The following is a 20,096-nucleotide window of genomic DNA, read 5'->3' as shown; positions in this document are numbered from 1 at the left end:
ATATCGACTAGAAAGCACAAAGTACTCACCTGACCGAGTGGCATGGTGAGGCCTAGTCCTGTGCAGAGCCTCATGCCTCGTCTAGATTGTGCAGATGACCTAGGTGGCACGTTGACAAGCTGCTACCCCTGAACCTCCCCTCCAGCCACTATCTCCCCAGCCACTCTGCAGTAATATAATTTCCTATAGTGGTAGCATGTAGCGACTGTATAGTAGTAATAACTGCACACATCGGGGTGGGGGGGACATCACACAGTGAAGAATTTACCTGAGCGTTTGGTGTATTTTTATAGGATTTTTTATGCGAAATAAAATGTCCCCCTCACTCCCACCAAAGACGCGCGAGTTGGTATGGTCGTGCACGTGTCATAAATAACTAAATAAAATGGAAGTGCTCAAAAATCGCACAGAATCGCTAATTAAACTAATTAAAAGTTGACAGATGTGAAAAGGGAATAGCGCTTGCTCACGGCGGGGCTTACGGCGTGGTACCTGGCTATTTTTATTTCACGTAAACCCCACCGATGGAGAGCCAAGCGCACGGCCACACACAAACTCACACACAAACCCCGCCACAAACCCACACCACCACAAACCCTCAGACAATTTTTCCTTTTTTATATATATAGATTACTGCACATGTCTCCTCTTCCAGTAAAGCCATCTCTCGGCTGTTGACTCCAATGCGACAGCATTCAACATTGCTGCAATTCATTCTTGCCTATGCTATAGTTATTTTCTCCAATGGATAGACTTGCCTCCACCATGGGAAAGTGGAAATTCCCACTATTGGCTTATAAATGTCCCATTATATATTTCCTCAGCGCATCCTATGAGCTAGAGATTTACTAAAATAGGGTGGCGCAGTGGTCAGTCCGTTGCATTATGTACCCAGTGACCTGAGTTTGATTCCCAGCCACGACTCACATCAGTGACAAGCAATATCTGGGCCGGTGCTGGGCTCCCTCCTTCACCACCCTGCACTGATGAGTGTGGTGATGTACGACCAAACAACTCCACGACCAATAATGGCGTGGTCAAGATCCTTATCTAGCAGTGGATTGATAAAGGACTGTAAATTATTTTTATTATACAAGAATAAGTGATTTTAAGCTTTCGTGACTGCAGGAATCCATACTCTTTGGTATTTTTGGTAAAACCACGTAGGTAGAAAAATAATAAAATAAAACAAAAAATATATATCACGACGTTTCGATCGCAACACAAGCGGTCGTCCTCAGGTGGAAAAAATAACCCAGCAGTCCTACATCTTGTTGAGAGGTAGGACCTCTTGTTGTAACAGCTCTCTCGCTGGTTCAGCAGTTCTACTGCTGGATTATTTTTTCCGCCTGAGGACGACCACTTGTGTTGCGATTGAAATGTCGTGATATATTATTTTTGGTTTTATTTTATTATTGTTCTACCTACGTGACTTTACCGAAAGAACAAAAGAGTATAGAATAAGTGAATTGACGTGAAGTGACATTCGATTAATTATAATGAAATGTAACAAGGGCGTGTGAATTTGTGCACACTTATAATAATGCAAGTCTCGAAACTTCTTGACTGTTCCACATTCACCAACGTAATTGATGATGATGGCTTGCCTGTACACGTAATGTTGCACATAAGAAAATGGCAGAGAGGGGGCAGCTGGTATTTGTTTATGTCGGCTGTGTCAGGTTTGTCAGCCTCGTTCCTCAAGCGTGAGCTAACCTTTAGGCTGCTGACAACGATTTAATGGCTCTTCTCACCACAGTAAATGGTTGCACCCACACAATCCAGACGGTCCATCTCACTTAATGAAGTGGCCCATGAGCCCTGCGCAGAGACAACTGCATACGCTTAATTTACGAGCACAGATTCCAACCAATCAATATCGCTGCAACGGAGTGTCAACATACGTGAGTAGGATTTGGCGCTCACCATTTAAATTGAGTCTGTGGGAAATCCAGGCACACAGTGATGGAAATGAGCCGGAACGCCATGGTGCGAGTGAAAATTTGAACCCTGTGACTATGTTCTGGAAGGAATCAAGATTCATCTTTTTTTTTACTCAGAGATAAGATTCCTAGACTAATAGAGAGACCCACAGACATGCACACAGACCCACAGACGCGCACAGAAACCCACAGACACGCTCAGAGACCCACAGGCACTCAGATAAACCCACATACATACACAGAAACCCACACACAGAGCGAAGCTCCTCCTCCTCAGATCGACTGGGGTTGGGGGAAATAATTTATGAGTTCCCCCAGTTATTTGCTTTGATTTCCAGCCCTGCTGGCACCGATTGGGCTGGCAGACAGTCACTACTCCACTTCGCATCTGTGCATTGCTAGGCACCCACCCACCTACCCATCGAGCAGCCTACGTACCAGTGACAGTTTTAGGAGGACAAAATGGTACCACTGTGGGTTTTTCAGTGTCACGTGAGGCATGGGTTGACTACATTCAATGCGATGGGAGTGCAGTCATCAGTGCCCATTCCATCGGATAGGCAGGGCCCTGTAGCGCCTCAAATGTGCCAGTGGAAAGATATCATCACAGGTAGGCCTGGACTGACTATAGGGCAGAAGTCCCCTGGAAAATGCCCGGTGGATTCGGTCCATTCCGAGGGCCGGTCTGTGTGGGGACATTTGCAATTGTGATCAGAGTAAAAAAAAATGTAATTAAAATAATGTATTACTTCTAATGTGTACACTTCATTGCTTATTTACGCTCTCAGTTATGTACGCTCTCAGTCCCATATTCGGCAGTCCCGAAGATTATTTCTCACCGGTCCATTTGATTTTTGGACCCAACCCAAATGGGCCAATGAGATCGCACGGTAAAATCACGCGAATACATCACGTCTGAAATATAGAAATTTAGTATACAGTTTGTCGCACAACCCATTTCACTAAAAAATGTCCCAATTTCCCACAGCCCGAATTTGGGCCGGGGGGTGTTTAAAAATTGCTGTGCCGATGTTCGAGTCCCAGTCCGTCACTGATCACAGGCGTGCCTTCATCTCACCGTGCTTCACATCCACGCCTCACCACCGCGCTCCCTTTCATCGCTATTATTTAAGGAGCTTTCCATTCTCCCGAATCTTACGAGTTACCTGGGACCACCCCCCCCCGTTCGTTTCATGAGTCATTCGCGTACCCCCCCCCCCCACCCTCGAGTACGGCCCATGCAGCCCACACTGCCAACTACCATCCACCTGAAAAGTCAATTGGGGGAGGGGGGGCACCATGGGGCCCCACACTGAGGCCGCATCTTCCCACCTGCCCACCCCGACCCCCACTTGCATTTATTGTTTGTATATGTAACAACAAAATAGACACTGTTATGTCCTTTTCTTAATCCAAGAAAACCTCACGTAGATTCCATTTTCAGGAGGGCACTGCTTGAGATGTTTGGCCATTTCCTTTTTACATTATGTTTTGCATGCGGGAGAGGAGACTTAAATAAATTAAACACACAAGCACGCGCGCTCGCGCCTCAACTGTGCAAATGGATATAAAGGAAGCTGCTTTGTAGTATTACCCTTTCGCACCAGGCTAATGTGTAATCAGTCAACTCGGTATTTCGAGGGGTAATAAGGGGCAGGGATGGCCCAGATTAAAATAAAACAAATACAGATAGTGCAATAAATCTTGACTTAAAGCTTTCATGACTGCAGGAATTCATATTCTTTGGGTCTTTCGGTAGAGTCACCTAGATAGGTTCAAAGAAAATAACTAAAAACTACGTTTCGATCGCAACACAAGCGGTCATCATCAGGAAAAGGGGGTTAGCTTCTAAAGGCAAACTGTTTATAAAGGTTTGAAATGGGCATAGCCCAAATGTCAGCAGCCAATGTTAATGTCAGTGGTGGGCAGCGACCGCGACGGTGGTGGGTTTTCCACCAATCAAATGGATACCAGGTAAAAATACATTTAAAAAATATACATTCAGTACAGCTGTGAAATACTGAAGCAGATGCAAATGGGCATTTTGTTCACGGTTGTGAGCTTAGTGATCACCAACCATCGCTGTTGCTAAATATCGTATCAACACTTTTGGAATTTGAATATAAAAAATTCGTAGGGGCTTGAGTCTTACAGCAAATTAGCAGTTGATTTGCAGTTGAAATAACATTGTTTGAAGTTGCGATATTTATAAAACGTACCTTTTGCTGTCTTGGAAAATATCAGTGTGAAACCTGTGAGATGCTGGCATCAAAAATGTCTCAATTCCTGTTCCCAATCAAACTCTAGAGAATGATTTGTTCAAATCACAGCAATGCCAGAACGAAAGCATGACCTGGTCCTCTGTTCAATTTGGATGTCTATCATCTATCCCATTTCGAATCTGATTGTGGAAATTCATTGGTGGTGTAAATAAGTCAGACTTCTGAAAGATTATTACCAAGACTCTCACCAAAGGGAGCACTTTAATAGCTATAACATTAATTTTTTGCAAACACGTTCAGTTTTAGAACCATTTCTTATGAAAGTCACTGAATGTTGGGCGCAAAAGAAGGATTGCGAAAAGGGGTATAAATGCAGCACCTAGGTCAATCTGCTCAAGCAAATCATATCAAGGGTAGTGTTTATTGAGCATGATTTTATTGACTCTACCCAGTAGAATCACTCATAATCCATCAGCAGAATATGGAACATGTTTGATTTGACTAATGAAGGTAATATCCGATTGTTTGTATTAATAAATCAATTTTCATCATTTAATAAATTCACTAGGTGAGGGGGCTGGTGAAATCCAAGTTCGCGTTAAGAAGGGATTCCAGAAAATATATCCAGTACTGTGCTGTGTAATCAAAACAATAGATGGTTGGTTAATTTATTTAACCTGGATGAGAGTCCATTGAAATTCGAAATCACTTTTCTGAGCAAGATCTATTAAATTCCTGTTAGCTAGCAACCGCTATATTGGCAAGTTGCAGTGGAATATATTTGGATGTGTGATGTGTGTGCTCTAACGCGGGTACGCAATGGTTTACACTGACATAAGACGTCACAAGGTGATCATTGGAAATATACAGCAAGCAATACACTTTATTAACACCATGCATAGTAATCAAACTGGTGACCGGTTTTCCATGTAGCTTTCTGCCATTGCCCTTTGCGGTTCTCTCTAATGTTATTTTACTTCGGATTGTTGCCGCGTGTTGTTCGGTACGATGTCCTATGTTTCGCTCCACATCGCGGGAGCCTTTTTTTCATGAACCGAATCCTACCGAATCCAAACACAAACTCAAAAACAGTTGACTTGTTCAGCGGTCGGCATGCTGACCGGCAAAGCAAATGTAGTTTCGCAACCAATATTATCCATAAGAGGTTTTTGGGTTAGATCGCCTAAAGAGAAATACAACTCTGGCTGTCCGCCTGATGATGCTGGTTGCAATTACTGGTGAAACGTTGTACTCGAATTGTAAATGTTGTGTGTTTACTCTCCAACACACCGGTGTGTTGAACTAGTAATGACTTGGCATGTTTTGTTTTCGTGAAAAACCTTACTTATTAGTTGTGTCGGGTGGTGGCAGGTTTAACCACACATTTCTATTTACTTGACCTTACCCAAAAACCTCTATTATGGACAAAGCAATGATGCACTTTGCCCGCGCATTGCATTCTATGGGTGGCTTGACTCACAACCGAAAACTTGCAAATCCGGGGGTTAAACGTGCCCGCATATCCCTGCTGGGTCGACGATATAAATATCACTCTGTGAGAGAATAGGGGAAATCGCCTCCCGTCCAGAGAATACGTCGTTTCTACCGCTGGCCCAGAGGGGTCAGTTAGTGATGACACCAGCCCGGTTGCTCACAGGAGCACTTTGACTTACTGGTGCTGCAGAGATTTGTATTACTCATGCACACACAAGGGGCGGTCAGAGCGCATTGCATTGAATACTAAATCGCAGCCGGCACAAACAATATCCCTAATGGTAATATCCCTTTGCTGTGCAATATACGGGAGCCATCCCAACCGTACACATACCCCAACTGACAGCTTTTTAATTGCTTTATTTTTTCGGAATCCATCCTTAAAATGTAATTATTATATACCGCGTTTATTTTTACTTTTTGTTTGTTGCATGTGTTTGTATCGCCCATCTGCAGGGAGCGGTGGTGCAGTGTTAGTGCGCTGCACTACGAATAAGGCGACCAGAGTTCGATTCCCGCTCAGGGCCAACACCAGTGACGATTATCTAAACTGGTCATGGGCCTCCCCTAGGTTGACTCAGCCTAAAAGTAATACAAGGTGCGAGGTGTAAACATCGCCACTGGTGAGAAAAATGCGGCCGGGCGCGATGATGGCCACCCACCCACTCGTGTGTCGTGCCGGCCTTCATAGGTGCTCACTAACAGCACTTGCCCCAAAAGTCTGTTAAGGCTATACGGGGGATCGTTGCCTTCTTGTTGTTGTGCGTGTGGAAAGTAGTGGCACAGTCGTCACCACACTGTTAACCACCTAACCAGTTAGCTGAGTTAAATTGCTAGCCATGGCTAACAATCACCGGCAAATTGATACCTCTGAACCTGTCCCGGAGCTCCCATCGGTAGACTCATCCTTGTGCAGTGCGTAAACATCAGCACTGGGGACGCAAAGGCAGCCAGCAAGTTTATGGCCACACACCGCTCACAAGTGAGCCGCGTCCACACGAACTGGATGCTCACTGACAGGTGCTCCGCTCACAGTGAGCTTGCGAGGGTCAGGGCTCTTTCACAGACGATAACCAAGGGTGCTGCAAAGGTAAAGGGAGCATTCCACGTTGGGTATCGTCCAAGATCACCCTATTGTGTCTGCGGTGCCAATTTTTCTTTTTACAAATTCTCGCGGACTGTACTTTCCCAGGCAAACTGAGACTTTGTATCTTGGTGTTTATTTTCCCCTCTGCACATTGCTATCTTCAAATCGAATCAGGTCAATTCCTGACCAAGCAAACCGACAGCGGTTGCGATGTGAATCTAAACTAAACTATTTTTTTATTTTATCAGGTAAGGCCAATTCACCTAAATAGCTCTTCTTTCAGAAGCCACCTAGCGACAAATGATCGCTCAATGAAGTGGATTATCACATTGAAATGTATTGCAGCCAAATACTCTAAATGCATGTTTCTAAATGTCGAGGGTAAAAATCGAGGACCTGGAGAAAATCCACACTATACAGGTATCAGGGTCAGGATCGAACCCAGGCGAGGTAGTTGACATCTCTCCACCGCGGAATCTGATTTTGGCTAGGTTGGCTCAGGATAAATTGAGTATCTATTGAATTGTGCTGATGATGTCTGGAGTGGGAATACAAAGGCAGGTAAGTGTGATGTTGAAGACATATCCTATGTTAGCCTTAATATATACTTGCTGGCATCTCTCATGCTAAATGGGAAATGCTTATGTTTGTACGCGTGAAACAATGCACCGGGATGTTTGTAAGCACGGCAATTTCTGCGTAACATTCTTTATTCGTACCGTTCCAATAACGCTCCGTGGCCGAACTACTTATAAAACACACGCATGTATCGTTTACAATTCAGTGCAAACCTGACCGTGACCACCACCCAGAGGAGAGGAACACAAATATTATTCATGTCAACTTTTGTCTCCTGTGTCCATTTCGACTGTTGCAACCATGTCGGTGAATTGGGACGTCAACTGAGCAGACAGATTGTTACTCAGAATGTATCTTAGATCACAACACAAGTTGTTTATTGTGCCACACGGGAGAGCGGGGGAGGGGTGATTTTCAGACACGCTGCACTTCCCTGTTGTTTGATCGTGTTGTATTTTGTCATCCATACAACCGTGTGTGAAGCCACTTGTCCCCCAGTGTGCCTGCACTTAAGTCAGGGCACTTCTTGCCTTTGCTCCTTCCACTTGGCAGAAACATATGTGGCCTTTAAAAACAAACAAAACAAAAACCCCTCTGAGTATAAATCTATATTTGCATTTGGTTTGAGAAGCCACCATGGATACAAAGAAAATCAAATGGTTAATGGGCTGCAGCTGGTAATTATTTAGATTCACTATTCCTAGTGGTTTAGAAAAATGCTAATCCAACGTGGCGCTAATGTTAAAATTCATGAATGTAAAAATAATGGCCACACTTCTACTATGAGGATGATGGCGTGGTATAATGGTTAGCACACTGGACTTGCAATGGTGGCGAGATATTAACTACCTCGTCTGGTACGCAGGAGGTTGTGGTTTCGATCCCGACCCTGACGCCTATATATTTGGAGTATCCATGGTCGCTTGTATCTTTTCCGGGTCCTCCGGTTTTTTTCTCTACATTTAGAAACATGCGTTAAGATTATTTGGCTGCTATGAATTTCCACGTGATAAGCCACTTCGTTGAGCTATCATCTGTGGCCAGGTCGCTTCTGAAAAAGAGATATATAGTTCAGTGGGCCTTACCTGGCAAAATAAAAAAAAATAGTTGTTTAATTTAGCAATGAAGAGGTCACTGGTCCAATCGCTCCACACAAATAGTTGATACAACTGATACTTTCTGAAAGTTAGTTGAATGGCAGATGGTAGGATCAAATATGGGTACTCCCACCTGTTCCAAGACGTCTGGGAAGCATGGCAGAGTCCGGTATTATACTCTCTAGAATGGCTTTCCATCTCGTTGAGGCCCCCACCACCAGCAATGGAATGAGAAAGCAACTGCAGGGCTGCGCGTTTACCTTCCACTGTGAATCATGTGCACTGAATGTTGATGGCTGTAAATCTTGTTTGCTGGCACAAGCGCCAAGGCAGGTTGCAAGGGTTGTACGGTTGACCCCTGCTTTTGTGGCTGACCTCTACTCAGCAATGCAACAAGCCGTTGTCAGTGTGCCATACACTGCAGAGTTGCATTATAATATCTTGCAACATCAACTGCCACATTGTGCCAATGTCAATTAAATTTTATTTTATCCTAAAACGTTATCTTCATTTTCTTTGAACAGTGGTATCTGAACCGGTCCTAGGCCTCCATAGGTCGACTCGACCGCAAATGAGTACCCAGTGCAGTGTGTAAACATGAGCACCGATGAGACAAAGGTGGACTGGAGCGGCTGGACACTCCGTGGTGTTGTGCACCATGCCAGCCGCAATAGGCACTCGCTGACAGCACGTACCCTAACAGTCTCTAAGGATTCTAGATTTGAAGCTTTCGTGACTGCAAGGATTCATACTCGTTGTTTTTTCGGTAAAGTCACGTAGGTAAAAAATAAAATAAAATAAATTAAAACAACTAAATTAAATTACGCCAAAAGGCGTACAGCTCAAAGACAATGTACTATAAGAGTAATGAAAGCTCTGGGTGAGCATCTACATCATGGGATCTCCTTTGCTAGTACCAAAATATAAGAATAGGTTTTCTCCTTTTTTCTGGCAACAAAACTGAAAGCTTTTTACAAGGAATGAGCTGTACGCCTTTTGGCGTCCTCTGGTCTAACACCGTTAGAGACGAAGCTCAAAAGAAAGCTGTCGCTGGTGTGGACCAATCAGTTTCAAGGACAATGCATATATTTTCAGAGTATGTTTTTGTTTGCATTCTGACCACAGGTATTGTGGTTAATGCAGACATGATTCCGCATAAAAATGTTTCAGTGGCCAGGCATGTTTCTTTGATCACGGCTGCTGAGCACAGGTCCAAAGCGCCAAGGTTGTAACAAATTGGGAAAAGAGACGATAGGAGGGAATTTCTAAGTTGAGTAATGTGAGCAGAAAGAGAAGTGTGACCTATACCGGTGGTTAGTCGCCTACTTATCGCTTTTGTATTGCTACTGCCATGCTTGCTATTCCAATCAACTACCTTAGTAGTTGGCGCTCATTACCAGCACTTTCTTCTTTTATCTATGAAGTGTAAACAGGGGATATGTGTCTCTTTGTGTGTGCACGTGTTTTTGTGCGTGTGTGAAGAGCGGTACTGGTGTATCGTTAGCACACTGCGCTACGAACCTGGTGCCCCGAGTTCGGTTCCACTCACGGCCAACAGCCGTGGTGATTATCTGAACCGGTCTTGGGCCCTCCTAGGTCGACTCTGCCTCAAATGAGTACCTGGTACGGTGTGTAAACATTGCCACTGAGGAAGACGAATGCGGCCGGGAGTGATGCTGGTCACCCACGCCCTCGTGTGCCGTGCTGGCATTTATAGGTGCTCGTTTACAGCACTTGCCATAACAGTTTGTTAAGGCTATACGGGGGATTTTTGTATTTTGTATTTGTCTTGTGTGTGGGTGTTTGTGCACTTTTTTGTATGCATGCATGTGAGCGTTCTAAAATCTGATATCGATTTAAGACAAAGCTTGGAAAGTGGTGTAGAATGTTCTGATGACACTGGATAAATGTTCTGGCTCATATGTCAAACGTATTTGTTTTCATGAAATTAAAACGGAGTAATACATTCTGCTTGTAGGCGACTAGTGAAGATAGTGATTCATCATTTAAGCTCCATCAGCACGTCTGCCAAACATGAAAAAGCAACACAGCAAGATTCAGCCACAACAACAGCAGCGATGAGTATAACATATAACATATAATTACGATTATTCACGTTCACCCAGGAAAGCCTCGCTGATGTCCCTGCGTCGAGATGTCTCCTAAAGTCGTGTTTTGCATGCGGATGAAACCAGAGTGGCCAGAGAATAGCCACCCTTACAAGGGGACACTTGCTGGACTGCCTTCTGATATTAACAATATATTTGGGAGTTTCATACATTTTCATTACCCACCAACCCTTACCTTGAGGTGTTAACCCGTTCACTGGATATGTTTATTCAGAATTTATGTACTTAAACAGAGACATAATGCATGACCTAAATTCATGACAGCAATTTACAGACTCATATTGTACGTTACCTTTATTTTTGTATCATTACTGTCACAAGCATTACCATTGTAAAATATTCATCATAACAATAATTATATTAAGTACAGCCCTTTGCCAATCCACTGGCGTATGACAGCCTCCTCCAGTCACGCCTGTCCGATTAGCACGGTTGGCTACGTGCGGTGCGACAGAAGTTCAACATGCATACATTCAGACAAGGGTGCTATTTGACCACACTTCACCACACTGGCAAGCGCCGGTTCGCAAAGTGGGGCCGTATGCATGTATGTTGAATTTTATTCGCACCGTACGTAACCAACCATGCTACTGCGAGGTGCGGGGGAAAGGACAACAGACTAAACACAACAAGCCGTTCTAAAGATATTCGTTTTCAATTTAGTACAGTGGTGTAGTATATAGTAAAGTATAGTGTATAGCAGTGTATAGTGTATCGTATAGTAGTATATAGTGTAGCACGTAGTGTAGTGTATAGTGTAGTATGTAGTGTGTATGTGTAGTGTATGTTGAACTTTTTTCGCACTGTACGTAGCCAACCATGCTAATCCGAGGTGCGGGCCAGTACAGATTCGGATATCGCTCACCACCGACGTTAGCACTGGCCAGGAATCGAACCCAGATCTCACATTCACAGTGCAGCATGCTGACAACTGCGCCACTACCCCTACAGGATAAGTCATTTTTTCACAGAAATATGGTGGACCAATCTTGTGGATCCCCGTGTCTTGCACGGTTGTCCGCAGACAATAAGAGGTTATTTTTGCAGACCCTACAGCTGTGGCACATGATATGAGTCATGGATAAGTGGAATTATTCCGTGTCCCATTATTATTCTGAACGATAATCGCTTTCACTGGTAACCTGGTGTAGGATGTTAGTGTGAGACGAGCGGACTAACCTGTCAAATCACGTTCGTCCCACCCACGCTGGGTGAAACGCCGGCCCGTGGTGCCACCTCCATTTCTAGCACACGGTCCACACAGCTCTACTAACCCCCTCCCATCCACTGCGAGCTAGTTGGTAGCAACTACACGGTCCCGTGGCAGGGAGCAGTCTCTCCGGACAACAACCGCGGGCGGTGGCCTGCCTGTCACGCGATGTGTATACGTTAAACTTATTTCGCCCCATACATAGCCAACCATGCTAAACGGAGATGCGATACCCGTGATGCCTTCTTGAAGGCGAGATGTCAACTACCTCGCTGGTACCCTCACCAGCCTTGCTCTGCGTGTGCTCGCCACATTGCGAGGCAGGACTGTGGCCTATTGCTCACCAACTGCAGTTAAAAATACAATAATGCCAGAATACAAGTTTTAGCTTAATGGTCGTGCAGGAATCTATTGATAGCACAAATCTCTTTAATCGTACAGTAGTATCTGTCAAAGAGAAAGTTAACTGTCATGCTGATGAATGGTAAAAAATACATTATAAATACGCTTTAGGATGGTGATTTGACTAGTTATCAACAGACTGGCTTACGTTTCAGCCAGTTTTCTTTTTACAATGGACGATGCTATTATCACTATGATCGTTGTTTTTTTGTCACCACTATCATTATCACCAAAGGATTAACTACATTTTAGGCTTGTAACATAAATGGATATTTAAGACTCGGTGATATAATTCGGAGAGTAAAGCATTCTGCTATGCAAGGTGCAATCCAAAAGTTATATTTTAAATATATGGCATTTAACTCGTAATTTAAGTATCTAACTGCCGTATTGATGTGCGGACTTCTCGGCAAATTGGCTGCCATCTAATAACTCAGATGTGAGTTGTTTCAGCCCAACAAATTTCAGTTGTGGCTGCTCCACACAGCAGCAATGCGGCCTTCATCAGGGGGTGATGATTGGTTTCTGGCACTGCACACATCGCCTGCCATCCAGTCTTGCTGCGACGTCATTCAAAACGATGTCACCATGTGACAGTTAATTGTGGTATCGCTTTCCCAACAATCATTACTTGGCTGAAGATATCTTCGTGTACAGAGGACTGCAGAGCCTGTCCAATTGTTGGTGCTGGCTCACCGCTTCACTGCTGCCTTGCGGCTTTCTGTGCTTCCTCAGCAATCGTTCGTATTACTGTGAAGCAAATTTCCCAACTACTCAGTGTCTTGACCTTTCACCCTTGCTTCCGCGTGCCTCTCTCCCAGTCTGCTCGCAGTTTTCGCGTGGCGTTTTTGCCATTTTTGGCTTCTACGACAAGAAGTCGGTGAACACGCTGACGTCTTTCTGTGGCGCCCTGCACGTGTCCTTCATCACGCCTAGCTTCCCGGCCGAGGGAAACACGTCCTTCATCCTGCAGCTGCGGCCGTCGATCACCATCGCCCTGCTCGACCTCATCGCGCACTACAAGTGGCGTCAGTTTGTCTACCTGTACGACACCGACCGAGGTGGGCCCGCGGCGCCACTGCGCTGCTCGTGCGTTCGACGGTGTGCGCGTGTGTGGAGATTGTGGCGGTGTGCGCATGTGGCGGTGTGTGCGTGTAGGGAGCGTGTGGGGAGCGTGGTGGTGCACTTGTGTGGGGAGCGTGGTGGTGTGTGGGTAGCGTGTGGGGAGCGTGGCGGTGGGCATGCATCTGGATCGTGGCGGTGGCTGTAATGGAGCGTTTAGTGCATATTGCAATTGATACGTTTAACTATTTATATTTGACCAGGTCAGGCCCACTCAGCTATGTAGCTCTTTTTCACAAGCAATCTGGCCACAAATCGTAGCTCAAGGAAGTGGTTTATTACGTTGAAATTTATAGCAGCTAAATACTCTAAACGTATGACGTTGATTCTAGGTGTGGAAGAAAAAAACGGAGGACCCTGAGAAAAATCCACATGGCCACGGGTAGAGAAAACATGCAAACTCCAAATATACACGCATCGTCAGGGTGGGGTTCTAACCCACGACCTATTGCATACAGAGCGAGGGAAATGACATCAACAGAAGAGGCTTGATTGAAGCTTACTCTACAACTGTTAGTTCTCATCGTCACTCACGGTCAATCCACTCTGGACGAAGCCCTCCCAAATTCCATTGACATCTCTCGCACCGTACAACATTGATAACCTCAACAAAACACAGATCATGCCTTCAGTAATTAGTGATCTTCATTTCTGGCATCTTGGGGTTTAAATGTCTCTTGGGCGTCTGATAAAAAAAAACCGTGGTCATTTCATTAACAGCAACAACAAAATAACACTTGTAATTTTGAAAAAATTAGCTGGGGATTGTTGCTTCCTCAAAAATTAAGTAGTGAGCCACCACTCGGCACCGGAGACATGAGTCCCAGGTGTGTGTGTGGTCCCCCTGAGCCGTCAACTGTGGAGCCAAACTGCTGTGGTGGCCTGTAGCCAAGGGAGGCATTACGCCTGCACCCCCAACCCAGCAACTAAACCAGTGGCTCCTCCCCACCGAGAAGCAAAACTCGTAACACGGAGAATTGCTCTCAGTGTGTCACATCTCTGCTTAAATTAGTATCCAGCTGCTTGTCCGTGTGGCTGGGCGGCATGCCAGCCGCAAAGGAGTGTGGGTAATGGGCCAGAGCGCTCATCCCATTCCAATGACGTACGTGTGTGTACATCAGTTCATCTTCCAATTCCGTTTCGATGGCATGCTTGTATGCACGTGTATGAATGTCATCGGAATGAAATCAGAACTAAAAAGGTCACGCCTGAGGGCGTATGGCACAGTTTTGCGGCAGGTATCGTAGAGTGTGGTCATGCCACTACAGTGAAACGGACCCACCCTGCAACTTGCAGACATCTCGGAACAGGAAATAATTAACAACAACAATAACAAGAAGAAAACCCCATGCAGTCTGTTTCATGTGATCGTGTCACAATGGTGTGATCCATGGGAAAATATTTTTTCAGCAACAATGTCAGAAGTCAAGAGTTGTTTCCCTTTCTTTGAGGGAACCAAACAGTGCTGCCCAATATGAAAGGGATTCCAGCATTCCAGGGATATATTTTTGGGATCCTTTTTCGACAAATTATACAATGGATAGCTGATTGAGTCAAAGCTGCTGTCTAGGAGTGGATCCTTGCTCTGGAGCTACATTATGTATACCTGTGACTTTGTGATTGCACCACATTTAAATGGAAAACGAGTGTGTACTATGGCCATGAGAGCTGTTTATAAAGACGTTGTACCGTGCATCAGCCCCACCAAACAATCTGTCAGGTCAGCTGACACCATGAGGCTCTAGGCCTCGAATTTCTTCATTTACAATAGGAAGATCATGAAGATTATGATGCAACACATAATTACGTGGCTTCCTTCCTCACAGAATATCTAAGAATGGTAGTTTGCCATTTTTCTCCACTTCCATGGTGAATCTGATGGATGGGTGTCTGGAATTGATGTGGTCCAAGAAGTGGTTCAATGCTGGGAGACCATGTGGCCAAATGACGAAAGTGTCATCCACATACCTCTTCCACAGGGAAGGACGCAGGGTGGATGTCTGGATGGCGTCTGATTCAAACTTTTCCATGAACATGTCTGTTTGAGAGAAGACCTGACGGATCCTTGGAACATTCTGTCTACAGGAAAGCCACCCGCACAGATTCCTACTTGAAACCTGATTCCCACCACCACCCATCTCAAAATAATGATCTCATCAAAACGCTATACCACAGAGCTCATGGCATTTCTGACCAACACCACCTGGCCAGTAAATTAAGACATGTACATCGGGCCCTCAGGATGAACGGATACCCTGACCGCACCATCCGCCAAGCTGTTTCTCCTACCATACAGAAACAGCCACTTGAAACTCCGATCAAACTATCACGTAGCCATACATAGCAGGCAATAAGATCTCCAAAATTCTAAACAAACATAAGATCCAAGTCCGATTCAGTACAGTACATAAAATCCGTGATCTAATTCCATCTGTGAAGGATGTCATCCCTGACTTGCAATACCCTGGAGTCTATAAACTGAGTTGCAGCTGTGGTGATTGTTACATTGGGGAAACAAAACGTCATGTCTCTGATCATGTCCACGAGCACAAGTCAGATCTGAAACACGGCAAAATTGAGTCTTCCGCCGTTGCCGATCATTGCTACAACGTTGTGGGCTCTCATGATATTGTTTTTTCTGAGACCAAGGAGCTCTGCAAACCCTCTGGCTACCATCAAAGGTTTGTACACGAAGCCATCCAGATTTACAAACACAGACATAACTTCAACCGTGATGATGGGTACAAACTGAGTAATCATTGGAAAGATGTTATTAACCATGCAAAAATAGTTAACTACACATATTTGTACCATCTTATTTGACAGGTACTTTTCTACTTTACCGAGTGTTGACATCCCCAGCGTTTAACAGTACTGCTTTTTTGTATTTGGATTCTCAACCAACACCGGTTTAGGTCGAGGTACACCGATTGTTCTATTGCACATTGACGACGTTCGCCAATTTCTCTTGTAGCCCCACCCACCACCCCCACGTTCCATTCCCTGGTTACCACATTCAGATGAGCCCTTCCCCCCTTCACTTGTATTTAAGGGCTGGTCTCTGGAATTTTGCCTCACTTGATGCATTAATTTTAGCTGTGACGGTCCCACCTGATGACAAAGACTTGTGTTGCCTCTGAAACGTCGTGATTTATTATTTTATTTTATTATTACTTTTAGTAATTTTATTTTTTACCTACGTGACTTTACCGAAAAAAACCTAAGAGTATGATCCTTGCAGTCACAAAAGCTTCAAATCTAGTTTTGGGTTAGATTGCGTTATTTATAAATGTGTCGTAACCCTCCACCACCCGACACGGCCAATCAGTAAAAAAGTGTCACGTTGACAAAAGACAAATAGTTCACTACTTTAGCCCACCAGTGTGTTGAAGAGTGAATCCACAACATTTCCACATAGCTTAGTCTTTTTTTTGTAATGTCACTAGATCTTAAACGTCCACCGTGAAGCAGACTGCACATAATATATTGTTAATTCACCCTAATTGCCGATTCTCATTTGGGTTTCGGGGATAGCAGCTGCTTTCTAGAGGAACATTACTATAGAGGAACATTGTTGGAAGCCAGTATCATGGTTCTCAAAAAAATATTAGTCTGATGTAACTGTGGTGATGAAGTTTGTTTTCAGCTGCAAATATTTTCCATGCTTGTCACTCCTTTTCAACGTATCTACATATCCTTTGTGATGGGAGGTCCGAAAGTTCGTAATGCAGAATATGTCAAAGCGAAATAAATGTAATCAAGGAAAATAATGGTGAATGAGATGTATAGATTTTTTATATTCTGTCCATGAATTCAAGATATTAAACGAATTTATTTTTTTGTGGAGAACAAGATACATGATCCTTATGTTGGTACCCCGGGTACCAAATAATACAAAATGTTGAGGCAATAAAATATTTTATTTCTGGGACACTATTTTTTCCAGGGGTGTATTTAACTGTGCGACTGGGGTACCAAACAATCCGAAATCAGTGCTGGTGATTGGGAATCCAGGCCATTACCTGCCTTTCTCAGCGCTCTCAATGAGATCGAGGACTTAAAAAAGTATTTTGAATCCAACTTCATCGCGACTAGCTGGGAGAAGCACATCCTCGCATTCATGTCGAGCACGTCAGCATCAGCGGCAGGAGCGGCATCCTCTGTGGCAGGTGTCTCTTCGTTGGTGGCAGACCCGTTATCTTCGGTGGCAGAAGCGGCGACATTCATGACGGGTGCATCATTGGCTTCCAGGACGGCGTTCTCGCGATTGTCCACGTTATCGAGCGTCGAAAGCGGTCATTGGACGGTCGGTGTTGGTGGTTCGCAGCAGACCGTTCCTCGTCGCATTGTTCGTGAATGGTGCAATCGCAATATGATGGCGTTGCAGCATGTGATCGCCAAGCTGGGTCAAGAAGCGATTAACAAGATTCAGAACGATTTGGCGTTGATGAAGACATCCGGTATGGATCGGAATGGAAGCAGTCTGAGGGGATCATTATTAACATGATCCAGTCAGGGCTATCGGAAATTGAGATTCGTTTGATCATTCCTGTCGGCGGTTCCAAAGTCGCGCATCTATGTAAGGTCCTCAAAGATGGAATTTACATTCTTCATACGCAAGGCACATCATGCGCTTGCCAATGCTGATCTCGACGCCATCAAACAGGACTCCGAAACATGGGAGGTTGAAGATGGCTTTCCCTGTGCTCATCGGCGACCCAAACAATACCTCGTCACGCCGAAGATCATGTGGACAGAACTCTATCGGTGATACAATGTCAAGATGGAGGCCCAGGACTGTCGTTTCGTGTCTTTTTCAAGATGGATTCAGTATGTCCATATATACTATCCTGGTCTTAGCTTGACGCATACAGCCGAAGACGTTTGTGACTGCTGGATTAGAATCAATATCCAGCTCGAAGGCAAGGATCTTCTGGATGATGAACGTAAACGCTTACTGCTATCGGCCAGCACAGAACGGTGTCCAAATTCGTCAAGGAGTATGTCAAACAACACACTCCTGATCAGAAAGTCCTTGACACCGTTGTTCCGGAATACTACGACGACAACAACAACGCAGCCAGTGTTGACCCGAGTGGACTGCCTGTCAGTGCAGGAATCAAACGGCCTTCCCACTATCTAGATTCAGATTGAGGATTTTGGCGGTAGCTTCGCCATGCCGCACTATGGTCACATTTGCCCGTCCGCGGATTACTTCAATTCCAACCTGATGGTCCAGAACTTCGCCCATTCTATACGGGCTGGGACGTGATTTTGAAGAAGCACTTCAAGCAGATGCCAACCTGCTACACGTTCAACTACTTTTTTGAGATCAATGAAGGGCTCGTTAACATGAGACACCTCGGCTCGACACCCGACAGTGAGGTCGTCCACGTCCCGCTGATCAAGCAGGAGAATGTCGAACTCGTCCGTAGACACGATCGAGCAGGGGACGTTGCAATCAATCCATTTGCCGACGGCTCCTGTCGGCAGCCTGACGATAAAGAAATTGCTCTCGCTCTCAAAGAAGTACTTTTTTATTCCTCCAGAATACCTGCCATATTACCGGCAATCACGAGCGAGATTAGCTCGCAGATCGACGACCCGATTCAGCAAGCAATCCCCACCCGCTCGAACAAATGCCAGCTTGTTTCGATTGACGCGATGGTGGATCCGGACACCGCTGCGGCACCAAAGGCGAAACCTGGGTGTCTCAAGAAGAAAACTGGCATCGCTCCGGGGCAGAAATTGATCCTGTCTTTCTTTGCCAAACATTAGCATAAAAAAATCTGTTATCGAAAGATTCAACGTTGAATAGTGCATCGTGTATAGCTCGTCGAGATGAGTCGATTGCCGCATCGCCGACCATCAACAGACTAAAAATGACTGCATCACGGACATTGTGCGAAAGCCAGGGTACTATGGTACCCCGGGTACTGCCATAAGGGTAATATGTGAATGCAGCACATAACAGTGTGAGGGCATTATTAATGCAGCGCCTCAAGCCCATAGTCACCAGATTTTAATTTATCTATTTTTGGTTGACGCTTTTAAAAAGAAGGTTTGAAGGAATACTAAAAACGTTTTTGAACTATAACATCCATTCTGCCGGGAGATGGGTTATTCTGTCAAAAAGTTCAGTGCACATAAGTTCAGGATCAGCTTTGCACATGTCTGAATCCAATTGGTTTGAAATCAGCCCAAGTTAAAATGCCTACATTTTTAAGGAGTTATATGAAAAATCCCTGTAGTAGTCATGGAAGAATTTGCCCCAATGATTTGCCTGTGCATTTATTTAAAGAATTTGAACAAAAAGACCCTTTATAAAGAATCAGAATTAGAACATGTATTTATACTGGAGGAATCTGATGAGCTATAAAGCTTTTTTTCACAGATGTATAGTCGGGGCAGGTAAGAACGTTAAAACAACAAACAGTAAAAAATATGATCATAGTGCAGAGTACAAGAAAGGTAAACAAATCACCCAGACACATACAAATACAACTAAACCATTTCCATCCTATCAGGCAAAGCCCACTGAGATATTCACTTATTTTTGAGAAGCGACCTGGCCACAAATGATAGCTTAACAAAGCAGCCCATAATTTTGACATTTAGAGCACCAACATAATTTCATTGCGTCAATAAAATGAGGCACCACAAGTAAAGCATTAAATGAAAAATAAATAGATGGCCATGTGGTGCAGGGCTCAGAGCAGTGAGCAAGCACTATTGAGATTCTAACAAAAATGTTTTTACCAGGTAACGTCCAATGAGCTATTAGCTCTTTTTCAGAAGCAGCCTGGCCAAA

At 44.6% G+C, this 20,096-nt stretch overlaps 1 pseudogene; it reads left to right on the top strand.

The window, feature by feature from the left end:
* The first annotated feature begins 9,019 nt into the window (after positions 1-9,019).
* The window catches only part of LOC121851865, a 34,915-nt pseudogene continuing 23,838 nt past the window's right edge, over positions 9,020-20,096 (top strand).

The sequence above is a fragment of the Callorhinchus milii genome, unplaced genomic scaffold (genome assembly GCF_018977255.1).
Source record: "Callorhinchus milii isolate IMCB2004 unplaced genomic scaffold, IMCB_Cmil_1.0 Scaffold171, whole genome shotgun sequence".
Taxonomy (NCBI): domain Eukaryota; kingdom Metazoa; phylum Chordata; class Chondrichthyes; order Chimaeriformes; family Callorhinchidae; genus Callorhinchus; species Callorhinchus milii.
Note: the sequence above shows the minus strand (reverse complement) of the source record. Positions and strands in the feature narration are given on the sequence as shown.